This window comes from Triticum urartu, chromosome 7A (genome assembly GCF_056163025.1).
Source record: "Triticum urartu cultivar PI428250 chromosome 7A, HENAU_Tu73, whole genome shotgun sequence".
NCBI lineage: Eukaryota > Viridiplantae > Streptophyta > Magnoliopsida > Poales > Poaceae > Triticum > Triticum urartu.
This window is the reverse complement of record NC_141879.1, coordinates 754062806-754077447: the sequence shown is the minus strand read 5'-3', so window position 1 is coordinate 754077447 and position 14642 is coordinate 754062806. Positions and strand designations below refer to the sequence as shown.

At 49.0% G+C, this 14642-nt stretch overlaps 1 pseudogene; it reads right to left on the bottom strand.

Moving 5' to 3' along the window:
• Positions 1-1384: 1384 nt before the first annotated feature.
• On the bottom strand, positions 1385-8942 carry LOC147962895 (disease resistance protein RGA2-like; annotated as a pseudogene).
• Between the last annotated feature and the right edge of the window lie 5700 nt (positions 8943-14642).

Below are 14642 nucleotides of genomic sequence, written 5' to 3'. Positions count from 1 at the left end.
GCTGCCGCGGTGGTTCGCTGGCTGTGGCGGCGCTGGAAGACGACGACATGCTCGGAGAGATCCTCCTCCGTCTCCCGCCGCAGCTGTCCTCCCTTGCGTGCGCCCTTGCCGTCTGCAAGCGCTGGCAAGGCCTCGTCACCGACCCCAGATTCCTCCGCCTCTTGTATCAACATCACCGGGAGCCGCCCCTCCTCGGCGTCTTCTTCAATCGCGATGATAAGCTCAAGTACACTCCGCGTCCTTCCTGCACACCTCGACATGGGGGGCCGACTGCTAGGGTGCCACCACGGCCTTGTCCTCATCTTCTACCGGGCTGCACTATGAGGTTCTCGTGTGCGACCCCATCACCGGTGGCCAGCACCGTGTACCAATTCCACCCGAGTTCAAGATGGGCTACGTCAACGGGGCGGTGCTCTGCGCTGCACGCGACAAGGGCCACATGCACGGCACTTGTTTTACAGTAGTGTGCATTACCTATTTTTCTGGTTTTCTTTCATGCAAATTTGCTTACTGCATAGATGTACGATTGGGCTGCCTAGGAGAGAGTTTACTTTCTGTGGTCGGCCTCGGCCTTTGATGCTAAATATCATCTGGGTCACGAATTGTGTGATATACTGTCAGAGATCTGCTGCTTGTTTTCCTTCTCCGTGTGCAAGCAAACTTGTTGCGAGCTAATGATCATGTCCTAGCTAGCAAGATTGATGCTCTTAAAGAGAAGTGAGTAGTGACCCCCTGCATCCTACATATCATAGATTGTTTATTTGTTGTGTCATTCTCAAAAGGAAAAAAATTTCCTCTTTTGATATTGCGCTGAAGGTAGTAACTGACAGCACACTATTAACTTGTTCAGAAAAGCAGTTAATCTCACACAACTGTTATCAATGTACGTGGTAGGCAAAACATTACTATTGCACCTAGTGCTTCCACTGTGCTGTATATACTGTACATGGGAAGTGAAAAAATATATTGATGCCTTAAACCCGGGTGTATGGGAAAGGTGGTTTCTCTGCAGCTGCTGACATAATTGTAAACCACTTTTCATAAAAGAAATGTCTTTTCTTTTTCCAGAATAAATAACAAGGAGAGCTCACAGGCTCCATTCGTAGAAAGAAGCATGAACAAGACCAGGTCTGATTACAAGGTTCAGAAAAAACCAAAGGACTAGAAAGCAACCTCCACTGTGATTCAACACAAGATACTACTGCACAAGTTCAGGCACGATGGTGCATGGAGAAGACATCTGACCACACAAAACATATCAGCATGCAGCTGAGAATGAGCGATCTCCAACAGTTGACAATGTAAAAACCGTGCGTATCCATAGAAGTAGCCCACTGAAGTAGACATCAATTGTACCGAGTATAAATGGCTCAAATGAATAATTTATAGATAGGTAACCTCCATATTCTGCACCGAAGGACAAGGCAGCCTCCGCTGCGATCCAAAAGAAGCCACACAGGCTCCAGGTAAGACTGTATATGGAGATTGTGCTCTCCAGAAGTACATCACACCATACAAAAGATAGAAGCGAGTACAATAACAACCAAAATGAACACTATGAGATGAGGATAACAAAACAACATTTATAATAATAACAATACATGTATTTATATACACGTCTTGGCAAAGACGGTGGAGTCGTCGAAGGCGGTGATCGCAGAATTTGGCGATAAAACTGAAATGACGGGTCAACGGCAAGCTGAGAGCTTGAGAGAATCACTCCACCTCACTGACAGGCAGTGGAGACGAGGTGCAGTGTCCTGGAGCCCTGCTGATCGAAATAAGTGAAGAGGGGAAACTTTAAAATTAATGAAGCGAACTTTTAAATACATCTAACATACTGAAAGATCAAAAAATTGTGAAATAAAAGGTACAAAACGTCATCTCTTTCAGAGCGAGCAGATGAGGACTTTACCTTTCTATTTCTACATAGTTGCAAATCTGGATGAAGATTAATAAATAGATTTTGAGCGGACATGCTCAATCTTTGGCCAGCTTTCTCCATCAGGTGATTGGCAGCTCTTCAGCAGGAGTTGAGAACCACGCACCAATATGTCGTAGAGGGAGGATGGCAAATCAGGTAAAGATGACATATTGGGGCATCCAAAGATACCGAGTGTCCTCAAAGATGAAAAGCACTTCAGATCTGGCAAGGAACTGATTTCACAATTTGCAAATAAGAGGCACTCGACAGTTGAGAAATCTACTGATTTTTCAAATGAAAAGGATCGCTCCTTGCAATCTTCAACAGCGAGATTTCCTGGAACTGTAAAACCTTCAGCTGAGAGCATGTGGTTGAGTATTACGGAGCTGCTAACATAGAGAGAACAGAGTTGCAACCGTGAGATGCACGTCATACTAAGATTCGGGAGATCTCCAAAATGTGCACTGCTAAGGGCATCTCCAGCTGTTGGCCCCCCGGGAGGGGCAAAAAATCGCCCCCTGGGGGCGCGCCGGCGCTAAACCGCGCACTGGGGACGTGATGCCCCCCAGTCGCGGCGCCCATGTTTTTTTTAAAAATTCAAATACGGCGGAAACACGACTGAAATTTAACGCAAACATCGGCGAGTTCGTTCAAACTTAAACATATTTTACAAAAGAAGAAAAAAACTTCCGCGGGCTACCCCGCCGTCTCCCTCGCCGCCCGCCTCGCCGCCCGCCCACGCGGTTTACATGCCGAGGAGGCGGTAGAACCGCGTGTAGTCGCCGCCGCCGTCGTCGTCGTCATCGTCGCCGGCCCCGCCTGCGCCTCCGCCGTCCCTGCTGCATCCCTCCCCCGGTTGGCGCGGCGGGTTGGACGGTCCGGGGGCGTCGTCGTCGTCGTCGCTGTCGAGGACCATGACGCCGTGCTCGTCCTCGTGCCCACGCTTGCGGGCGGCGATCTCCTGCAGGGCCCGGCGCTGCCGGACCATCTCGTCGCGGAGGTAGTCGTCCCGCGCCCACCGCAGGGCGTCCTCGTCGGAGATGCCGCGCCGGGCTATCTCCTCGTACTCCGTGGGGAGGCCGCGCTCCGGCTTGGGCTTGACGAGGACGAAGCGGTCGGTGGGTGGGGAGGCGTTGGCGCCGATGCGGACGCCGGAGCTGCGCGTGCGGGCACTGACCGGCGTGCCCTGGGGCTCCGGCTTGACGGGGCGGAGGCAGGGCGAGCCGCCGGACGACGAGGAGGACCCCCCGGTCTCCATGCGCCTCGGGGTCCAGGAGCTTCCCCGGCGGCGTGAGAAGGACGGGGGATCGGGGTACTGGAGGCGCGGCGTGTTGCCGCCCTCGATGTACTCGAGGACGGCCTCCAACGTGCGCCCGGGCACGCCCCACCACCGGCGCCGGCCATTGGAGTTGAGCCTGCCGGAGGGCACGACGCCGTTGGTGGCCTCGAGCTGCTCGGCGTGACGGCGCCGGAAGTAGGGCTCCCAGAGCGGGCTGTCGGGGACGTACCGTGGCCCCTCCCTCGCTGCCCGCGGCAGGGACGCGCGGATGCGTGCGATCTCCGCACGCCGCGCCGCCCCGGTGGGTGGTGGTGGCACCGGCACGCCGCCGACGCTGATCCTCCACGCGCCGGGCACCGGGTACCCGACCTCGTAAAGGAGGCGAGCCTCGTCTTCGTGGAGATGGCGGCGGCCGAAGCCGTTCGCCGCCGCGCCGTCACCAGGGAAGCGCTCGGCCATGGGTGGAGACGGCGAGAGAGAGGAGAGGGAGGAACGACGATGGCGAGAGAGTGTGATCGCCGAGCACGCTGGTGCGCGCCTTATATAGGCCGAGACGCCGCCCGTACGCGTGGCCGCCGTGTGTACGCGTGGCGGGCGAGGGAGGGCGAGGGACGCGCGTCGTCCGGCCGTCACTGCGCCGCCCGTGAGGCATCAATGGCGCAGGCTGACCGGCGCGGCAACGCGGCAGCTTTGGCATTGATTCGCTGCGGGAAACGAGGCGATGAGGACGACGAAGGGGCGAGAAGAGAGCCGTGTCGCTGACGCGGCGGGCCAGCGGCTTTTTCGCGCCAAAAAAGTTCGCCCGGCGCCCCCGGACGCCCCCCAGCGCGCCGGGTTCGGCCTGGGTCCGCCGGCGCTGTTTTCGGCCCAGGCCGGCGAAAATCGGGCTCCTGGGGGCGCGACTGGACCGATTTTTCGGCGCCGATGCAAGAAAAACGCCTGGGGAGGCCTTCCTGGGAGCGCGGCTGGAGATGCCCTAAGTTGCAGCGAAGACAACCCTTCAAGAAAGCACAGGTCTTGTAAATTTCGTAGTGATAAGTCTACCAGGGAGGTTAAATGACCAATCGACAATGATGAAGAGCTTCTGCACGCATCCATCGAAAGACGACGTAGGTGCGGCAAGTCACTACTAAAGAAATCTTCTCCAACCACAGAGTGTCTTATGCTGAGTATCTCAAGGGACAATGGCATAAAATCTGATCCATGTGTCAACTCTACAGAAGGGCAGCTCCATAAAGAAAATCCTGAAAGAGTGGTAACAGCTCGCAGCCCCCCTAATGATCTAAGGCACCAGCACGAGTCGATGCACAAGTCATCAAGCTTTCTCAACTGTTGGAGAACATCCTGTGACGGAAGTGTAGTCAAAGTCATAATCTCTTTTAATGAAAATTTTCTCAATGCAGTGAGACCAACAAGGCAAACCGCTAACGCTTCATCTGTAACGACACATGAATAAAGGTCAAGCCGACAAAGCCCTGATGGTGGAACCAGTTGTAGGCTAATGTTCCTTTTACATATGAGTCTTATCCTCTCCACATGGCAACATATCCATGCGTTGATGATATCCTCTTTCACCAATACTTCACTCCCCTCTCTTTCTAGAGCACTTTCAATGGTTTCAAGATGAGAAATATCAACATCCATCAATTTCATCAAGCGCTTCAGAGATGAATGTTCTGACAACAGTATGTCCTTGATTTTTGATCCCGAATCCACCTCCCAGGTGGAAGAAAGCCTTGACTTCAGGCTGTATGTCATCACGGTGTTCTCCCTTTGGTCATATTGTTTTAGCTCATCGCTGGAAATAAACATAAGCAATATGCATTTCCTAATCACTAACTCTTCAAGGCTAGCTGGAAGAGAAGGTAATGTCTTCAAGTATGGGACATTCTGGAGGCGAAGTGAGGAGCAATTCCCAAAGAGAGCGGCATTCGATGGTAGGATTTCTAAGGCACTGCAATTAACAAGGGCAAATGATTCCAAATTCTGGAAATAAGAATCCTCAAGTAACCAGCCTGGGTATTCTGCACATCTGTAACCTTTGATAGTAAGGCCCCTTATTTGCGGTGGTGGCACCAGACCTTCCAGGGTTTCCAAATGTAAGCTATCAGGTTCAGTCATGTCATTTTCTTCACTCCATTCAAGGTGCAATCTCCCGAGATGATTTTTCTGATGTAGCTTTGCTTCTAAGGCTTGATCCTTCCCAGCAACATTCTCAAGATTTGAGACACTTAAACTGCCTCCAAGGTTGTTCAGGTCTTTCAGCTGTCGCACCTCATAGCCCATTTGCTTTTGTACACAAAATTTGTTGAGATGTTGGAGCGAAGTTAACTTGCCAATGTAAGGGATTTGACCACCTTCAAGATATCTCAACTTACTTAAAGTGAATAGTTTTTCAGGCAAAATTTTAACATCGGCGCTAAAATGAAGTAATTGCAAGTGGTGAAGAGCACACAATGATCCAGGCAATTCAGAGATTGAAGTACGGACAACGTCCAAGTAACAAAGGTGCTTCAATTCACCAACAGAATCAGGCAGTTTGCTGCTGTTGTAGAACTGCAGAATAAGTACACGTCACTTCTTCAAATTCTGCAGCACCTGCTGGAAAATGTCTCTTGCATCATCTGTAAGTGGTTTAATGCAGACAAAGCTACGTAAATGATGTAGCATGCAGATAGAGTGCTTATGTTGCTTCAAACTCTTAACACAAACAGATAGATGTCGAACAGTGTGTGGTATTGTTGCCATCTTATCATCTTCTAATCTGAAGCAGACTTCTTTAGACAATGACTCGGCCAAATCATGAACGAGGTCATGCATAACATACCAGTGCATAACTTCGTCACCTCTGTAAACGGGTTGAAAGAATGAAACTGAGAGCATCTCATCAAAGCAGTCCCTCCCAATATCTTCCGTTCTCTTGTTCACATTGCACGAATCAATAAGTCCCTCTCCTACCCACATGCAAACCAACTTATCCCTTTTATAGCAGTGGCCTTTTGGGTGTAAACTGCAATACAGGAAACACCTCTGCAGACTTGGATCTAACTTCTCGTAACTCCACAAAAGTGCTCTACTGGGATCACTTAAGTTGTCAATCCTTAGAGCATCTTCCCATGTTGCCTTATCCTTTTTCCTGCTTAGTTGTGAACCCACAGTTTTTGCTGCCAGTGGAGATCTTCCAAGTCTTTTAGCAAGCTTCCCTGCAATCGTTTCTAGCTGCTCATGCAACCTCTGGTCTCCAATTGCTGCACCAGAAAAGGCATGTTCCTTCAAGAGTGCTAAGATATCAGTGTTTTCCATCTCTTTCAAAATAATAATTTCCTTACAGTAAAGAGCAGCTGGAAGTGTCTCAGATCGAGAAGTTACCAAAACTTTGCTTCCTGTGTGTCGAGAAACTAGAGGAGCCAGTAGTTGCTCCCAGTCCTCATTGCTCTTTTTTTCGAACCAGACATCATCCAACACAAGCAGGAATCTCTTTGATTTTTCCAGTATGTCCCTCAATATGCATTGGAGAGTATCAAGATTATCAACAGATGGACACTGCCCTCCTTTTGCTGATTCAATAATCAACCGTGTATGGCCAATAACATCAAGTTTGCGCGAGATGCAAACCCACATCCTGACCTGAAAATGTTCTTTTACCCTCTTGTCATTGTAAACATACTGCACCAAGGTGGATTTTCCCATGCCTCCAAGTCCAACAATGGCTAGACCAGAAAACCTACTTGTATCTGACTCAACAGCAATCGGCTTGGTAAGAATATCTGTAATATCATCGCGGTCCTTGTCACGACCAATCACTTTCGGAGGTGCTATTGATGTGGCCGCTCGAATAACAGCTGCTGGCATTGCGGAGGCCCCAGTAGGTAAGCAAAGCAGTTCCCGGAGGCCCTTGGCTTTCGCAAGTATGAGCTTCAGTTCCTTGAGCTGGTCGAGTAGCTTTTTGTTCTTTGGGCGCAGATTGGACAGCCTGCTCGACACAGTATGCACATGCTTCATAATAGTACCACTGGAAGATGCATGTTCTATCAAAGAGTCCTTCCCCTTCTCTGCTTCACGCTTGAGGATGTTGTACTCATGCTCATCTAGTAGGTCCTCAGCTTTACAGAAGGCGTCTTTGAGCTGCTGGACCCAGTTGTCCAACATTGGCCTGTGTGGGCTCTTGTTAGCTGCTTCAACCAGTAGAGCAAACTGCGGCATGATGTTGGTCTCCAGTTCATGGAGCTCACTCACCATGTCCACACCAAGACACCTTGCAGGGTCAGCTAGGAGCTTCTTTAAAATTGGTGATACCACCAACTGTAAGCCAGCCCGTACACCAGCCACAGCCAGTGCCACTTCCGCCATGGAAAGCACGCCGTGGGACGAGGGGAAGGATGAATCTCTTACTTTTTCTTTATTGGACGTAGTAAGAGACACGGTGGGAAAATTGGGATTTTTTTCTTTTTTGAGGAATGAAAATAGGGAATATAACAGAGCAAAGATGGTTAATAGGTAAAATTACTCTAAAGGCAGATTTGTGTGTGTTAACAGAATCTTCTGTTTGGATGGTGGTTGGGGGAGGGGATCACTAGGATGAAAAATGAAGCGAATAATGATGGCCTCTGGAGTAGCAATAGATGGAAAACCTGCAGGAGCGGGAAACAGGGAGATGAATCAGTGAGCTGCAACACAGAACATATAGTAAACAGAGCCACTGCAAGCTGATTCTTCTTCTTGCTTTTGTGCTAGTGGATGTATTTGAAGAAGAAAAGAGCAAGCAGAAGACTAAAACTGCCAAGACAGAAAACAGATGGGAGAGAGCTTACACAGATGAAGAGGTGCGGTGTTGACGGACTTCTGCAGCCGGTGCGGCGATGAATGGAATGGGAGTGGAAATCAAAGGTAGAAAACCTGCAGAGCGGGAAACAGGGAGATAAATCAGTGAACAGATAAGCCGCTACAAGCTGATTATTCTTCCTGATTTTGCAGGAGAATATGTATTTGAATGAAGACTACCTCACACAAGAAAGAAAATGAAGGGCAGAAAGCTTACACAGATGAAGAGGTGAAGGATGATGACGGAAGCTAGTTATTGTGGGAAACAGTGCGGCGATGAAGGAGGATGGGAGATCGCAGGAGAGGCGAATCGGAGGCAGCACTAGACCGTAAGAGAAATAGGACTCGTGACTCTCCAATGGGGGTCAACAAGACATGAATGGATCTGATCCAGCCACTCGCATTTTTTAATTTAAGCTGAGCCCAACTTGCTGAAAAATTAACCGGTACCCACAGTCTGTAGCGCACTCACTAATCAAACGATGATTAAATACATGAAGCGGACGCGTAAGCTATAGTTAATAAAAAGCAAGTGCCCATCCACTCATGTTTTTTAACAATGAAATGGTAGGTCATCTTACCTGCTTCTCTTTTTTTGTTTGTTTCTTTCTTTTCCATTACCATCACTGGTCCTTTTGTGATTTCCAAGAAACATCGCTCCAGTTCTGAAAGGAATAATAAAATTACGATCTCATATGCCTTCAATTTACAGGACATGTATGGCAATTGGCAATTGCAAATGGGTAATATGATGTGCATTAAAGGAACAACAATGAAGACAGAACATGACATTGTGAAATACAGAGGAAGTGGGCCTGAACATAGGTCACTTTACCTGCTTCTCCTTCTTTTTTTCCATCACCATCAATGGCCTTTGATGGTTTCCAAGAACAAGCTGGAGCAGGTAGGCTACATCCCTGCATGAACATAGGTGAGAGGTCAACTAACTGCCTCAAGGCATAATGAAGTATGTTAAACACCATCATATGCGGCATATTAGAGATAAGGCTAGGTATATTAGAGATAAGGTTAGGAGGTAGTTTGTATTGAGATATTCTTGTAACCATCTCCTCCTTTCTTCTCTCACAAGATGTATCCTAGATTCTCGCTTATCTCTCTCTCTCTCTCTCAAACCACATGTAAGCCATCTAGGGTTTCGGCTCCCCTGCTATATAACATGAACACGTCGCCTCGACAAGGGCAAGACGTTTTACCGCTCGCACATGGTAATCAGAGCCCCTCTTCTTCAACTCATCTAGCTACCAAAAACCATCTGTGCCAAAGCTACCATGTCTTCCTCCTCCGGCGCTTCCCTCCCGGCTAGTCTCAATGGCCAGGTCACCGAGAAGCTATCCCGCACGAACTACGTGCTATGGCGCACGCAGATGATCCCCCAACTGCGAGTTGCCGGGGTCTTCGGCTACGTCGACGGCACCCAACCGGAGCCGGCAAAGCTGCTCGTCACCACCGACAAGGAAGGCAAGAAGACTTCAACGCCCAACCCTCTCCACCCAATCTGGGTCCGGGAGGACCGGCAGGTCCTTGGCTACCTGCTAGGCAACCTCACAAAGGAGGTACTCCTCACGGTGACCACGGTCACCACCGCGGGCGCGCTATGGACAACGCTTGCCGGCATGTACTCGTCACAATTGGTGAGTCGCATCAACAATATTCGCACCTCTCTCATCAATGCGCAGAAGGGCAACCTCTCCGTCGCCTCCTACTTCGCCACCATGCGTGGCTACGCCGACGAGCTGGCCGCGGCGGGCAAGGCGATCCTCGACGATGAGCTCATCTCCTACATCATCCACGGGCTCGATGCTGACTACCAGCCTCTGATCTCTGCTCTGGACGCTCGCGTGACCCCGGTCACCCTCGACGAGCTGTTCGCTATGCTCTCCAACTTTGATCAGAGGATGGTGCACTTCCACGAGTCTAGCGGCGGCGGCTTCAAATCCTCTGCCAACTCGGCCTCTCGCGGTCGTGGCGGCTCCTCTCGGCGCGGCGGCTCCTCCCGTGGCAGGGGGAGGTCCAGTGGAGGCGGAAACGGCGGCGGCTCCAACTCCCGCAATGGCGGCGGGCGTGGTTCCTCCAACAACCGCACTCGCCGTGGCGGCGGCAACCCTCGTGCACGCCCTGATGCTCCTTGCTGCCAAATATGTGGCAAGTTGGGGCACACAGCAAAAGATTGCTGGTACCGCTATGAAGAGGATGACGACTCCTCTCAAGATGATGACAATGTGGCGGCGGCTGCAGATGGCTCCTACGGCATCGACACCAACTGGTATGTCGACAGCGGCGCCACCAACCACATCACCAACGAGCTCGAGAAGGTGACCATGAAGGAGAAATACCGCGGCAAGGATCAAATCCACAGGGCTAGTGGTGAAGGTATGGAGATCCGTCACATTGGTCATTCAAGTTTTAGTACCCCTTCTCGTAAAATCCATCTTAGGAACATTTTGCATGTTCCTAATGCCAACAAAAGTCTTCTCTCCGTCCATAGAATTGCTCTTAATAATCATGTCTTCCTTGAGTTTCACCCTTACTTCTTTTTGATCAAGGATCAGGTGACGAAGAGAATTATCTATCGAGGTAGATGCGTTCGTGGACTCTACCCGTTGATTCCGGAGCTTAGGAGACTGAATAAACAAGCTTGTAGTGCTATCAAGCTTTCATCCACATGATGGCATGATCGTTTAGGACATGCTTCTTTTTCTTTAGTTGAAAAATTACTAGAATAAGCTCCCGTTTGTTGGTGAGCGCAATATTGAAACTATTTGTGATTCCTGTCAACGAGCTAAGAGTCATCAGCTACCTTATCCCATATCCACTAGTGTGTCTACCAAACCCTTGCAATTAATTTTTTCAGATGTTTGGGGTCCTGCCCCCAACTCAGTAGGTAGACATACACACTACGTGAGTTTTATCGATGACTACAATAAATTCTCCTTGATTTATCTTCTTAAGAAAAGATCCAATGTCTTTCAAGTTTTTAAGAACTTTCAAGCACTCGTTAAACGCCAATTTGACAGCAAGATACTTGTTGTCCAATCAGACTGGGGCGGAGAGTACGAGAAATTAAACTCTTTCTTTCAAACTCTCGGCATCTCTCACCATGTGTCATGCCCCCACGCTCACCAACAAAACGGCTCTACTGAACGCAAGCACAGGCACATTGTTGAGGTCGGCCTAGCTCTCTTAGCTGGCGCCTCCATGCCTTTGAAATTCTGGGATGAAGCTTTTCTCACTGCCATTCACATCATTAATATGCTTCCTAGTCGCGTTATTAATAATGAAACTCCAGTAGAACGGCTACTCCACACCAAACCTGATTACACGTCGCTACGTGTTTTTGCGTGTGCATGTTGGCCTAATTTTCGTCCATACAATCAACGCAAACTTATGTTTCGATCAAAGCAATGTGTATTTCTTGGGTATAGTGCCCAACACAAAGGTGTCAAGTGCCTAGATGTGTCTACGGTCCAAGTTTATATCTCCCGTGACGTTGTTTTTGAGGAAACAGAGTTTCCTTTCGCTGATCTTCATCCCAACGCCGGTGCCTTACTTCCAAAGAAATTCTACTTCTACCCTCTTCTCTCACCGGCCTTGATCATGGTGGAATTACTTGTGATGATTCAATGTCGACTAACCCTCCTAATGGTGCACCCGAGTTCTCTTGTGACGTTGCAGGAACAACCAGCGAAAAAAATGATGAAGAAAATGGCTCCCAAGTGCCATATTTGCCGTGTCCAGATTTGGGGAACAAATCCTCCTTGGGATCGGCGCCAAACCAGCTGCAGTTCAGCAGATCCGTGCCAGGATCTGCGCTGGCAGACGCGCCAGACCGGCCTGCGACGGAATCTGCCACGCGTGTGGACCAGGCCCCGGCTGGTGGCGCCCCCGATGCTACGCGGCGGCATCCCAGTGGAGCGGGCGGCGTGCGCTTCCCCGACCAACCGCAATGCTACAAGCGGCGGGCCCAGGCGCGGCCGACCGGCGCGGGTGCGGGTTCCAGTGCTGACCCGACCAGCCAGGAGGGCGCGGGCTTCGGTGCTGATTCTCGTGGCCCCACGCAATCATTGGCTCATGATGAGCCCGCCGGTGCGTCAGGAGGTGGGCCAGGATCTTCTGCGGCTGATATAACCTCGCCGTCACGTGTTGAAACCACAAAGGATCCGGTGCGGATGTCAGGCGAATCTGCCTCGGGATCGCCTGCACCAGGGACTCCTGTGCACGGCTCTGGATCTTCTGCGCCCGCTGATTCTGCAGTACAGCCTAGGCGGCTCACACGGCTACAAAAAGGTGTAACTCAACCCCTTAACTACGAAAATCTAAGCAAATATGGCCTCGTTTGTTCTACAGATGAACATGCCGAACCAAGAACTCTGGATGAGGCACTTGGAGATGAAAAGTGGAGAAAAGCAATGATGGAAGAATATGTGGCACTGAAGAAAAATGAAACATGGCATTTGGTTCCCCCACGGCAAGGTAAAAATCTTATAGATTGCAAGTGGGTGTTCAGAGTTAAAAGGAAATCTGATGGAACTATTGATAGATACAAGGCTAGGCTTGTTGCAAAAGGTTTTAAGCAAAGATATGGTATTGATTATGAGGATACATTTAGTCCAGTTGTAAAAGCTGCCACCATTCGCCTTGTTCTATCTATTGCTGTATCCGGAGGATGGAGTCTCAGACAGCTAGATGTCCAGAACGCGTTTCTTCATGGTGTTCTTGAAGAAGAGGTGTATATGAAACAACCTCCTGGGTTTGAGAGCAAGTCTAATCCCTCGTTTGTGTGCAAACTTGATAAAGCACTCTATGGCTTGAAGCAGGCTCCAAGGGCGTGGTATTCCCGTCTTAGTCACAAGATGCAATCACTTGGTTTTGTCCCTTCCAAGTCAGACACCTCACTGTTTATTTACAATAAGCTCAATACATGCATATTTGTTCTCATCTATGTTGATGATATTATTGTTACAAGATCATCTAGTGAGGCCATTGCATCATTGTTGAAGGATTTAAGTGCAGAATTTGCTCTCAAGGATCTTGGAGATTTGCATTTTTTCCTTGGGATTGAGGTGAAGAAACACAAGGATGGACTTCATCTCTCTCTAGAGAAGTATGCAACCGATTTGGTAAGAAAGGCAGGCTTGCAAGGTTGTAAACCCTCTTTCACTCCATTATCTAGCTCAGAAAAGCTATCTCTCATAGAAGGGCACCTCTTGAATCAAGAGGATAGTACAAAGTACAGGAGTTTGGTAGGTGCATTATAGTACTTGACTTTAACAAGGCCTGATATCTCATTTGCTGTCAACAAGGTATGTCAGTTTCTGCATGCTCCCACCACTGTGCATTGGACTGCTGCAAAACGCATTGTCAGATATGTCAAACATACTTTGAGCATTGGTCTCAACTTCAGCAAGTCATCCTCAACTCTTGTTAGTGCTTTCTCTGATTCTGATTGGGCAGGTTGTCTGGATGACAGACGCTCCACTGGTGGATTTGCAATATTTTTTGCACCAAACTTGATTTCATGGTGCGCAAGAAAACATGCCACAGTGTCTAGGTCTAGCACAGAGGCAGAGTACAAGGCATTAGCAAATGCTACAGCTGAAATCATATGGGTCCAATCAATGCTAAAAGAACTTGGTATTCGAAGTTCTCAAACTCCATGTTTGTGGTGTGATAACCTTGGTGCCACCTACTTGTCTGCAAATCCAGTCTTTCATGCCAGAACAAAGCACATAGAGATAGACTTTCATTTTGTCAGAGAAATAGTTGCACTGAAACAGCTTGATATTCGGTTCATTCACTCCAGAGATCAAGTTGCAGATGGGTTTACTAAAGCCTTGCCTATCAAAAGCTTTGAAGATTTTAAGCATAATCTCAACCTCTTGAAGTTGTGATTAAGGGGGGGTGTTAAACACCATCATATGCGGCATATTAGAGATAAGGCTAGGTATATTAGAGATAAGGTTAGGAGGTAGTTTGCATTGAGGTATTCTTGTAACCATCTCAACCTTTCTTCTCTCACAAGATGTATCCTAGATTCTCGCTTATCTCTCTCTCAAACCGCATGTAAGCCATCTAGGGTTTCGGCTCCCCTGCTATATAACATGAACACGTCGCCTCGACAAGGGCAAGACGTTTTACCGCTCGCACAAAGTAAACATAGGTAACTAACATGTTTCATCCTCCTCAAAAAAAAAAGAAAGATTGCATCTGAATCGGATGGGTTTTTCCCCGCTCTTGGTGACCCAAATTGAGTTGTCAAGGCAAGAATCAGTGGTTACATGGAACAAATTGCCTGGACATAGATAGGTTAACTGACTACTGCCTCAGGCACAGTGAAGCCAGCAAACTCTGCTAAGGGGAATGGGTCTCCCCTGCCACCAACACCAACCTCCCTTACATGGAGCCAGGGGCGTGAGAATACTAACCTGACTTGACCATAGTGATCTGATCTACTCCCTCCGTTCCGAAATAGATGACTCAACTTTGTACTATTTCGGAACGGAGGGAGTAGCTAGTTGCGTTTTTCAATTTGAGCTGAGCTCAACTTGCTGAAAAATGTAACAGGTGCCCTGTGTTCTGTAGCGCACTCACTAATCAAAT